Here is a 13,230-nt window from a genome sequence, read left to right as displayed (position 1 = left end):
TTATATATTTCCTAAAACTTGTCCAGTTAAGTTTAAAGATAAGTACAAACAAGAGATATTTTTCATCCAGGAAGAGGTAAATGAAACCCTTATAAGATCACAGAGCTAAACATTTTATCAAATAACAGTTTCACTGAATTCACTTCAAAATGCAGGGGTAAAGATGTTGTGTTAAAAATTTATATGTGAGAAAATAGATATTTCAGCTGATCTTTTAAATGTAGTGATTTTCAGAAAAGGCATAAAATTATCAATCCTATAATGACAACAGTTCTCAATATCATATTCTATTTGGAAACATGCATGATTTCTCCTGCATTATACTGTAACTCTCTTTACAATGAAAACCCATTACTGATATTCAAGTCTTGAGCATTTTTCAAGTCATATGCTAAAGTGTGTATTAAAATATATTGCAAATTTGTCCAAAACTTCATTGTTATTAAACATATCCAATAATTTGATTTTTAATGTTCCAGCTTGGTACCTAGTTCCAAGATGAACTGAATGTTTGTTTTGAGAAATGTCACTAGGCTGTATTGTTGACAACTCTCTGAAATGGATGAATAACTATAATTAACAATGAAATTTCAAATTAATGGAAGGTATACTCTGAATGATATTAGTATTTCCAGGACTTCCATGAATGTTATAGGAAGTTAGAAGTAAAAAAGGGGAAACCTATTAAATTGCTTGAAATTACCAGGTTATAAAACACAGAAAAGTTGGCATGTTAAATTAATTGAATTACTTAGAGTCCAAAATTACAGATTATGCAATATGTACCAGAGCTGATTCAAATTTTAATTTTTACCATTGCTTTATAACTGCTGTAATTATATATTTTTCTGAACCCATAAACTATGCCAAAACGTCTGATTTCTAAATGTTTTAAGCTACCACAAATTCACAAATAAAATTCAATTTGACAGAAACAGTTTGAGTAATACTGAAGCTTTCTCTGAGGACTTTTTTTAAACAGAAGTCTCTTTCATTACATAGAAAATTTACTAGGAGAAAACAAAGGAGTCAAAATCCACTTGCTTTGAGTGATTGAGGACGAATGTAAATCAATGTTTTAGAATAAACAAATACATTTGGAGCCTTAAAATCATGCATTAGGATATATATTTTAATATAAAAAGTCCTTGTACCACTTGCAGTAATTCTCCTTTTATGTGGCCAACAGAGAAATTAATATGTAATTCAATTATTTAGAGTATGTCTGTTTTAGCAAGTTCTTAGTGGCATGAAAACATTTGAAGTGTTGGAGAGGAAACAGTAAGTAGTAGATAGATTTTTTTTTGTCATTGAGGAGAAAGTATAAAATAACAAAAGGTTACAGTGACTTGGTAAATCTTTATCTCAATTCTCCATTTCTTCTTTCTTCCATTCATTTAATATGTATTTCATGCTTTCTTTGTTCATTGACATTATATTCATGTCCTATTTTAAACAACAACTTTCCAGCTATTTTCATTCTGTTACACTTTAAACAGGAAAAACAAGCAAAACACAAAAGTATGCTATCTTTTGAAAGGAAATAAAAATATTTCATCCTGATTATCCTGTGAAGACTTGGGGCTTGATCATTGTTTTATCCCCAGCATAGTCCCTAAGCATTATTCATTCGAGGAATAATGGTTGAGTTTAATTGGCTCAACTTAAGGGCTATTTTCTGGCTACATACTTTCATTTACTCAAAAAAAAATACTGAGAATAAATATACTAAAATCCTGAGAAATACTGAGAATATGTCATTTAAATCAGGCAATTGCTACTGATATAAATCAGGTAGCAATGGTAACACAAGCTACCTTCTGTTATACCAATGTTCTCTGCATTAAGGTTATGATATTCAGTCAGTAAATGTTTATTGAGTATCCATAACTGCCAGGCACTATGTCCTCCCTGTGACTACAATAATGATCATCAAATGAAACCATTACTATTATCATGAAGTCTATAGTATACTGTTGGAAGAATGATGTTAATCAATTTATAACACTAACAAGTGTATAATCATAAACTGGGATAAGTGTACTGAGGAAAAGGAACGAAGTTCTGTAAAGGCTATAAGATGGTAATTACAAAGTAAGATGGCACAGCTAGTTGCTAAAACTTAAAGAACAATTTCCTTATAATGGATTATCATGAGAAGGGTATCTTATTCAGAGTAAATTTAAAAGTTTTAATATTTGAAATACCTGAAGAATACTAACTAATGGTTAATCAGCTAATCAAGATATATAATGTCGGGCTTCCCTGGTGGCGCAGTGGTTGAGAGTCTGCCTGCCGATTCAGGGGACACGGGTTCGTGCCCCGGTCCAGGAAGACCCCACATGCTGCAGCGCGGCTGGGCCCGTGAGCCATGGCCACTGAGCCTGCGCGTCCAGAGCCTGTGCTCCGCAACGGGAGAGGCCACAACAGTGAGAGGCCCGCATACCGCAAAAAAAAAAAAAAAGATATATAATGTCAATGAATAATCAGTACTTTCTAACGCTCGTAGTGTCAGGTAGAAAAAGACAAACTACCAAAAATTCAATCTCTAAATCAAGAGCATTCACTTCCTCTTCCTTTAAAGTAAGGATTAAAGGGAGAGACTGTAGAGTCAGATTTTCTGGACCTATGCCTAAATTTACTAGTTTTATGACTTTGGACAAGTTACTAAATGCTACTTACTGTTTCTGTGCTTCAGTTTCCTCCTATGTAAAAATGTGAGCAATATTATTACCAAACTGCATAGGACTCGAATGAATGAAAGCGATTGTATACACCAACTGAGTTACAGAAAATCAAAACAGAGGTTTAAATCAGTAAAGTCTGGAATATTAAAAGAGGGTTTCACAAGGGAAGGACCTGAATTAGACATTTAGCAGTAACTAGAGTGGGGTAAGTAAAGAAGAAGGCATGAGATACTAATAGAGGAGGATAACAAGATGCACCAAGTCCAAGAACTGGAACTGAGTGTGACATGTTTGAAGAACAATGAGAGAAGAAGGGCCTCACAAGAGTATAATATGAAGATTGGCAGCATCATTTATTTCAGAGTATGAAAAGTTCACTGAAATGGTTTCAGATCCCACAACCAACTAAACTTTAAGTCAGGAACTATCCTTTTCCAACTACATATTTGTGTGAGGCCTAATATTCTTACAAAACAACATATTGCAATAGACTGAAAGCAGAAATAGATTGAGAGCCCAGCTGTCCCCTATTAAGCCAGGTAATAAACAGATTTGCAAAAATGTAAAGCCATGGGCTTCCCTGGTGGCGCAGTGGTTGAGAGTCCGCCTGCCGATGCAGGGGACACGGGTTCGTGTCCCAGTCCGGGAGGATCCCACATGCCATGGAGCGGCTGGGCCCGTGAGCAATGGCCGCTGAGCCTGCACGTCCGGAGCCTGTGCTCCGCAACGGGAGAGGCCACAACAGTGAGAGGCCCGCGTACCGCAAAAAAAAAAAAAAAAAAAGTAAAGTCATGCCACTGTCTTCCTTAATTTTTTTCGGTTTAGGAAATTGTTATTTTTCATAAAATTGTTTTATTTAACATATAAACAGTTCATTACTGTTATCTAAAAATGATAATATTTTCGAATGTCTGTTTCAATTACTAGTATGGTAAAAAATAATTGATATAACCCACATAAACAGAAGCCCTTTCAGGTCCTCAATAATTTTTAAGAATGTCAAGGGGCCCTGAAAAAAATATTAAAAACCACTATATTAGCACATTTTTCGGCTCTTAATCTCTGTACCTCAGTTTCCTCATTTGCAAAATGTGGATAAAGATAATGGTCTTCCTGAGAAGATTAAATGAGATATCATGACGGCTAAAGTGGTATACTCCACTCCCTAGAGCCCCACACCTGGGACTGACACATGCATTCCCCCAGTTGCTGTGTTTTGGCAACGAACAGCTCTCAACTGAACCCCTTTCCAGGACTTGGCCTCAGCTCTCAGCCCTTGCTACTTCGCCCAAGGTGGGTCACAATATCTTCTCATGGCAGCCTGCATCTACTGGTCAATGTGAAAGTATAGAGAATGCTTCCCTTGTCTCAATTTGGGACAAATACAAAGGACCTTCTCAGCTTGAAAGGTCACTGCTACAGATCAGTGCAATTTATTCTTCTGCCCTATCCTGCTTTCTTCATTCTCCACCCATCACAGGCATAATCCGTGAAGGAACCACTGGTACACTGAAATAGTTAGAGGACAGAAGTTCAGGCCTTATTGATTCTGATATAAGCCAAGTTAGTCATAGAGACAGGTTCTTTTGTGAAGGCCAGACAATATTATCTCAACACTAGATGGAAATGAAGGATCACGACATTTTCCAGGTAGATGGTCTTCCAGTAAAAGAGGTTTCAAGGCCCCCTTGTCTTTATTATTTGAACTGCTTGCCTTTCAGTTTAAAACTCTGAACAACCAGGGGAGTGATTTTATTTCCACATTGTAAAAACATTGCTCACAAATCCGGCTGCTGGCTTGGCTTCTAGGAGGCCCCTTGCTGCTCAAGACTGCTAGCTGCCATGGCTGAAACTCTGCTGAGGATAGTGCTTTGAAGCGGGATTTGAGATCTTGACATCAGCCCTCACTAAAAAGGTCCCCCTCTCACATATATACACAACAGAAACTTAGCTTGGCTGCTATCGGTTTAATTGACAAATACGCGTATTTTAATTTAAACCCCATTTAATTTTCACAACTACTATGTGAAATAGGCATTGAAAACATAGGTTTTTCAGCTCAGAGTTGTGAAAATACAAGAGTTAAGTACCTTGCTATATCCAGATTTTCTGATTCCAAGTTCTATTTTCTTTTCACTTCATCTCATTTTCTGGGCCAAGTATGACTTGTATGACTCTTATGTCTTGTATTTTATAACATTATATCAAGAAACCATCTATTATGTGTTCACGTTTGATTCTAGACTTGAAGCCACCCTATAGCTGGTCCTTAATAAATATGAGTTCTTGCTGCTGATGAATGCAAAAGAAGGATTTTTTACTGAAGGTATTTAAAATAAATCTTATACAAAAAATAAGAGCTTCCAAGTTCGGTTTTGTAAATGTGTGTTTTCACATATTGGATTTACATTAGCAAAGTGCACACATGCACACATCATCATCAGAAATGACTACTTTCACGACAATATGAGCAAAAGTAAACTTCTCTACTCAATACCTCGACTCAGAAACATAAATCTCAGACACATGTCCTCAAGGATAGGGACCAGGGTGTTATAAATTCTTCTTGCATGATGATAAGGGCAATCAGATAATTTTTTAAAAATTTTTTGAAGTCTTAACCGGCTGTTCCTATTTTTACTTAAAACCAATATTTCAAATTAACCCTAAGAACAGATATGAAAACTGGTTGAGATTAAACAATATTCTATGAATGAAAGCACAGAATTGTTAGCTCAATTTGGTCACAAGTGTTTTTATTCATTTTATATTTTCTTATGACCCATGCAGAATCCTAGGTTTAGAATCTGAAATATCATTCTACACATCTGTTATCTTAAAGAGAAATCTTTAATCAAATCTATACAACTAAAATAAATAATTCTATTGTCTCTTTGGTCCCTTGTCAGTTAAATTAATCAAGCTAATAGACAAAGTAATCATTCTGTGAAAATTTCCATGGTTGAGTCAAAATAGGAAATAATAAAGTAACTTTTCAACTTCAAGAAATTTCAGGGTCTAACATCCAAAAAAAAAAATTATCATTCTCTACTCTGTGCAGATTATATGTGATTTATGCTACTTGTGAATGGATATTACTTGTTTTAAAAGTTTTTTTTCCCTAAGAAAGACTATAAATGGAATAGAGAAAATGGTGAGGCTTCTGAATATTGAAAGAATATTCAGGTTTTAAGCCTCCTTATTTTTTAAATTTATTTATTTATTTTTGGCTGTGTTGAGTCTTTGTTTCTGTGCGAGGTCTTTCTCTAGTTGAGGCGAGCGGGGGCCACTCCTCATCGCAGTGCATGGGCCTCTCACTGTCATGGCCTCTCTTGCTGCGGAGCACAGGCTCCAGACACACAGGCTCAGTAGTTGTGGCTCACGGGCCTAGCTGCTCCGCAGCATGTGGGATCCTCCCAGACCAGGGCTCGAACCCGTGTCCCCTGCACTGGCAGGCAGAATCTCAACCACTGCACCACCAGGGAAGCCCTCCTTATTTTTTAAAAATGCCATAAATGTTTTTTTAAGACACTTTAAATATCTGAAGGACTAGAAGTATATGTTGCATCAGAGAACTAGATATAAGCTAAAGGAAGGCAGGATTCAGTTCAACAGGAGAAAATTTTAATGACTCCAGCCACTTAATAAAAGTGCAAAGAGCTCTTTAGTGAGAATATTTCATAGAAAGAATTGTAAACACAAAATATTTCTCACATGAAAAGTGATTATGTAATTCATGATACATAATAAACTCCCAATAAATATAACTTGACAATTTCCCTATCCTTAAATATGAACTAATTTATTGACTACTGGGTTGGCCAAAAAGTTTGTTCAGTTTTAAGTAAAAATAAAAGACATTTTTTCCATTTTCACCAAGAACTTTATTGAACGTATCTCATTTACTGAACGAACTTTTTGGCCAGCCCAATATCTGCTTTGATGAGGATTAAAAAAGAGGAAAAATGTTATGAAATGTTTATGAAAATTATAGGTGAAATAGTCATAAAAGCCTATGTTTTTAGGCATCAGAAAAAAAATGATCTGAATATCTCCTAATAATATTAAAACATAATTATGACCTGCAAGCTTATATGTAAATCACTGTTTCTTCCTTCTTTACAGACATGGTTGTTTATACTTCTCATTTCTAATCTACCCATCATTAATTAATTACACTGGTGTCTAAGTTCACTCCCTGAACTGTTTTAGAAAGCAGTTTATAAAATAAGTATGGCACTTCCCTTACTATCAATTAAAAAGCTTATGTGACAGTTAATTTTTCTTTCTTAATCGTAAGACGTCACCTTATTAGAAGAGAATCTTGTAATCAGCTCAGATAGATTGCATCTTTATCCCCTTGTTCCTTCATGTCTACCACACTTAGTAAAAAGATGCACTTTGAAGAAAGTATCTGATTCCAGAATGAACACACAGAAAACAAAACAAAAAACAGAAACACTGCTAATCACAACGCAGTTGGAGTATCAATTCCTACACTTAAAACCACCACTGCACATAATTAAGATTTTCTGTTTCTATAAACTCCTATTATCTTGTGTCACCTTTCATACTATCCTGAGGGCAAGGTTATATGGACATCTTACAGGTTGAAAGTTTGGTTAGTGACTACAAAGAAAATGGCTTGGCTACAAAAATGGGATGTTCATAAATTAGGCTGTGTGACTTCAGTAGCTAATTAATTATGATACTTTGTAGCTAAGTATAATTCTATACTTTGTAATGTAAGAAAGGTAAACAAATTGTCGAGTAAGGAAAAGTAGCCCAAATAGGCATAAATCAGTGTTCTTCTCCTAAGAATATCTTTACTGCTATGTTCCACAAGAGGTTTATTTGACAGGTTAGTAATTATTCAGTAATTATTCACTAATGGCAAAGTTTTTAACTACACAATTTCACAATTTTTAGAAAGAAACAAAAGTAAAATGTAATACATAATTGAATAAATAAAATGAAACTTTGACTAAGTGCTGAGAGAACAGTTTTAATTTAGCAGCAGTGTCTCAACCAAATAGGAATATAAAAAGTTTACCTCAAATGTCAAGAAAAAGCAATATGCTATTTTGTTTTCACACAATAAAAATAAAAAAAAACACTGCCATTTTTCCATGTAAGGTATTTATCATTATAACCTATAGCTACCTACTGAATTCATTTAAGTCATTTAAAATTAGGTGAACAATAATTCTAAAAAGCATATATTTTTACGCCACTATCTTGCTTAAAACCATCAATGGTTCCCGAATTCCTACAAAATTCTTATTATCTTAATTCATGACTCTCCCTGACCTAGCTGTTCCCTATCTTCCCTCCGTATCCACTGGATGATCTCGGTTCTTTTCTAACACTTCTGCCTTACAGGAAAGCTTCACGCATTAATACAATTACTCATGAATTGCTCCAGATCAAAACTGCTGTTCTCTTGAGCTCACCATGGGGCAATAGATGTGTTATGAACCATTATCCAAAACTAAGAAACAGGGCCAGGAAGATGACTACATAATGAAGCATTATTTAAAATGCTCTCCCAAGAGTTACTGAATTCTGTAGATTATGCCACTGTTTGATTTTGCTATTTACTACCTACTAATCAACGGTTCTGACTCAAGGAGGTTACATGGTTACTTGTAGATTTGTATCCAATTGAGATATACACGCTTTTGTCTGGTAATGGATGACTCCCCGGTAGGACAATTAACTAGTTTTGTATTCATTTTACAATATCATTCTAACATCCTTTTATTAAATTGCTATAAATACCAAGTTCCTCAAATGCTCTCCGAACCAATTTAGCATTATGTACACTCTCTTAATGGATTGAGTAAATCTCTGATTCTTGTCCAATCTATATTTGTATAAAGTCATATTTTAAGCTTTTGAAAATTATACCTTGACAGTTTTGGAAGACCCACTGAGATATCCAAGTGGATTCATGTGCCAGAGACAATTAAACTACATTGCTGGAGAAGTCACTTCACAGTCTATTTAAGTCCAGGTATGTCCTTTCTTGGGTCCCAAAGTGACTTCCAAGTGGCATTTTACTTTTGTTGACTTTCTGCTTTTCTATGCTTTTTCTTTCTTCTGGTCTCGCATGAATTTGTTTGCTTGTTTTTGCTTCTGACAAATTCTGTTATCCTATCTGTTTCTTGTCAAACTCCTGGTTAGGGCTGTGTTCCTTTCCACAATGAAGCCTCAAGATTGTTGAGTCTGTTTCTGGTCTCAAACCACTAAGCCAGTCATATCTGTGTAGTTAAGAAAGCACCCTATGGCTTCAGCTGTGTTTCTTTCCACAGCCAGGGGATGGACTAGGGAACAGTGGACCGAAGCCAGCCTTAACGACGTAGCCAAAAATATATATGTCTATGAGTATGATTTTACATGCCAATAATTCCCTGTCTGTAGGGTATCTAATTTAATGGTCTGATGATTTGATGATCTCTTTTGGGTTGATTATAAGGATCTCATCTCGATCAGATGAGAGACAACAGAGAATCTGATTTATGATTTTGTTATTGTTGTAAATCTGTCTTCTATTTGGGAGCTCAAATTAATTAAATTGTGCCCATTGAAAAGGAAAACAATTCTTAGACACCTAGTATGCACAAACCAGAAATAGCGTTCTCAAGAAATACAGTCTCAGAGTCTCTTGGAAAGAACTATATACTCTTAAATTTAGTTACTTCCTGGAAACAGAGACTTTACCAAATTTTAGAGACCTTAGAAGAAAAAAATGCACCAAATTTATAGGTACTACAAGTCATATTTCATGGAAAGGCTGGCTTAGTGTCCCAGTCTCAGGATTGAAGAGCTTTTAAGTATTTTTTTTTTAATTTCTATTTATTTTATTTTTGGCTGAGTTGGGTCTTCGTTGCTGTGCGTGGGCTTTGCTTGCGGTGAGCGGGGGCTACTCTTCATTGTGTTGCACAGGCTCCTCATTGCAGTGGCTTCTCTTGTTGTGGAGCATGGGCTCTAGGCACACAGGCTTCAGTAGTTGTGGTGCACGGGCTCAGTAGTTGTGGCACACGGGCTCCAGAGCACAGGCTCAGTAGTTGTAGCACACAGGCTTAGTTGCTCCGCAGCATGTGGGATCTTCCCAGACCAGGGCTCAAACCCGTGTCCCCTGCATTGGCAGGCGGATTCTATTTTTTTTTTTTTTTTTTTTTTTTTGCGGCACACGGGTCTCTCACTGTTGTGGCCTCTCCCGTTGTGGAGCACAGGCTCCAGACGCGCAGGCTCAGTGGCCATGGCTCACGGGCCCAGCCGCTCCGCGGCATGTGGGATCTTCCCGGACCAGGGCACGAACCCATGTCCCCTGCATCGGCAGGCGGACTCTCAACCATTGCGCCACCAGGGAAGCCTTAAAGACCTTTTAAGAGATCTATTCCTATGTTTCTTAATGGCATTTCCAGATAGAAATTACTCAATATATTATGCTCAAGGAGGCACATGCAATTAATATTAATTAACACAAAAGTAAATAAGTAGTCCATAATAGAAAATAATATCAGCCTTTTTTCTGAGATCAATAATAATCTTATAAAGATATTAATATATGTAACAGACATATAGTTATATTTATAATATAGTAATATATAATAATGATAAAATAATCTCTGGAAGATATAGTTAAGAGATCAAAGAGAACAATGTTAAGAAAACCATATCCAAATATTAGGATAAGGCTGAGAGGATAACTGTACATCTTTCCAGTGTCAAACTGACAGATTTAATTCAATTTAAATTTAAATTTAAATTTAAATTTAATTTAATTCTTGAGGAGACTGCCCTGCTTTTGATTTTACTATTGGCTATTAATTAAGAGTTCAGACTCTGTGAAGTTATGTGTTAACTTGTAGATTTGTATCCAATAGAGATACAAATGTTTTCAGTCCAGTAGCAAAGATCATCCCAAATTTTATAGTTTATTGTACTGGAAGACATTATGCAGTTGTATAATCAAACTAACAGTCTTATTCTAATATTTCTTTATTAAACTTAATAACATGTTCCTGAAATACTCTTTGAACAAGCTTTTATTTTTATTGGTTCCCCTATTAATTATTTTAAATAAATCTTTGACATGTATGTAAGTCATATTTTCAACTTTTAAAAATTATCTTTTACAGCACGCAGACATAGAGAATGGATGTGAGGACACGGGGAGGGGGAAGGGTAAGCTGAGATGAAGTGAGAGAGTCGCATGGACTTATATACACTACCAAATGTAAAACAGATAGCTAGTGGGAAGCAGCCGCATAGCACAGGGAGGTCAGCTCGGTGCTTTGTGACCACCTAGAGGGGTGGGATAGGGAGGGTGGGAGGGAGATGCAAGAGGGAGGAGATATGGGGATATATGTATAGCCGATTCACTTTGTTATATAGCAGAAACTAGCACACCACTGTGAAGCAATTATACTCCAATAAAGATGTTAAAAAAATTATACTTTTACAGCAACTACTCTTATTTGAAGACACTACCTAGTCTATGAAACCTTTTGTTATCACTCTCTTTTGTGCCACTACTCTACTAACCTGTTAATAGTGCCTTGAAAGCATGTATAACATAATTATACATGTTTCTTTACTTCTCTGTTTTCTTTTGCTACATCCTAAGACCTCTCGCAGCCTAGACCCTTTTGAGGTTTTTACTGAATATCCAGGGCTTAACACTATCTAGTACTTAAATGATAATTAATAAACATTAATTGAACAAATGAATGCAATAGTATGGATACATACATTTCTTTGTCTTTCTTTTTCTTTCTTTCCTTCTTTCTTTCTTTCCTTCAAAAGAGTAACTCAACCCAAAATAAAATTTAACACATATTTCAGTATAGGGTTTAACAGTAAACCATTCATGGTCAATTAGTTCCTCTTGAAATTATTAGGGGATAGGTAGATAACCTGAAATTCATAATACCAATGTAGAGTACAAAAGTATTCAGTAAAACATTTCCAGTCCCAGAGCTGGAAGCTCTAGTCAGACACATACAGTACTTGCTATAAGGTAGCCCTCTTGCATAAATTTATCACCCAGTGTTAGCCTATTCAAGACCAGATATTCATTACGGAAGAGATGACAGAGCTATAAAATCAGTACTAAGTAACATAGAAAAAAATAATTTGGGGAGGAATCAATGGATACTAAAACTTCTGGGTAAAAAATGGTAGAAAACAATATTTACATAGCTTTAGATATTTTTCCAGAGATTACTTATTAATTAACAAGGGTAACTATAACAACTTAACAGATGGTGTAAACGCCATCTTTACCAAGGGATCAAGTGTAACATCACCAGTAATGATACAAACTGACATCATATACTTCCTGATGTGATCCACTAAGAACACAAATATCACACATGTAGTTTTCCTTCCAAAAATTGCATAAGCTGAACCTAATAGTGAAATACCAGAGAAATATGAATTGGAGAACATTCTACAAAATAACTGTCATGAGTGGTAATAGCAGGTGCAATAAAGAATGGTGAGGAACTGTCCCAGATTAAGAGAGGCTAAAGATACCTGAGAGCTAAACATAACACATGACTCTGGATTGGAGCCTGGATTTTTTTAAAAAATGAAACAATTAGGAAAAACTGAATATGGATTTATGTTAAACAAGACAACGTGTCAAGGTTAAATTTCCTGATTTTGATATTTAATCTGTGATGTAAGAAAATATCCTTGTTCTTAGAAAATACACGCTGAAGTATTTAGGAATAAAGGGTCCTGATGTGTAAAATAACTCTCACGTGCTTCAGGAAAATAATATAAATGATGTATGTGTCTATGTGTTACAGAGAAGAGGAAAGAGAGGAAAAAATGTGGTAAAACTTAATGACTGATGAAACTGTGTAAAGGATATAAGGCAGTTTTGGGTACAATTCTTCTAACTTTCCTATAAATATGAAATTATTGTAAAATAAAAGTAAAATGTATTTAGTAAAATTAAAGTGGCATGTTATGACCAAGGTGATGCTGGTGTTGTATAGTCCCAAGGTAAATCTGGTTACCTTTTTTTTTTTTTAAAGTACAAGATTCACATGAGGGAATAGTAAAAGAAGCAATACCTAGCTTATCTGCTCTCTTGAATCTGATACTATTGATACCCAACTAAATTTTATTTTGAGTCATATTTTATTTTCATTTTTGAGAAGGTAGTTGAAGCTAAGGAGAGGTAGACAAAAAGGGATAGAAAGAAGAAAAGACAGAGAGGAAAACAGCTCATTCTACTCATCTGAGTTCTACTTCCTACAAGTTCTGTTTTGTGGATATGGCAGTTTGTGGAAAGAGATTGTCTGAACAAAGATATGATAAAACCTTAAAAAGTAAAACAGGGCTTCCCTGGTGGCGCAGTGGTTGAGAGTCCGCCTGCCGATGCAGGGGACACGGGTTCGTGCCCCGGTCTGGGAAGATCCCACATGCCGCGGAGCGGCTGGGCCCGTGAGCCATGGCCGCTGAGCCTGCGCAGCCGGAGCCTGTGCTCCGCAACGGGAGAGGCCACAACAGTGAGAGGCCC

General features: G+C 35.8%; 1 protein-coding gene across 4 annotated transcripts in view; it reads right to left on the bottom strand.

The window, feature by feature from the left end:
- Positions 1 to 13,230, bottom strand: part of CCSER1 (coiled-coil serine rich protein 1) — a 1,188,125-nt gene that overhangs the window by 988,765 nt on the left and 186,130 nt on the right. The window lies entirely within an intron of this gene.

The sequence above is a fragment of the Mesoplodon bidens genome (genome assembly GCF_964165515.1).
Source record: "Mesoplodon bidens genome assembly, chromosome: 1".
In the NCBI taxonomy this organism is placed as follows: domain Eukaryota; kingdom Metazoa; phylum Chordata; class Mammalia; order Artiodactyla; family Ziphiidae; genus Mesoplodon; species Mesoplodon bidens.
This window is presented reverse-complemented; position numbering and strand designations above follow the sequence as displayed.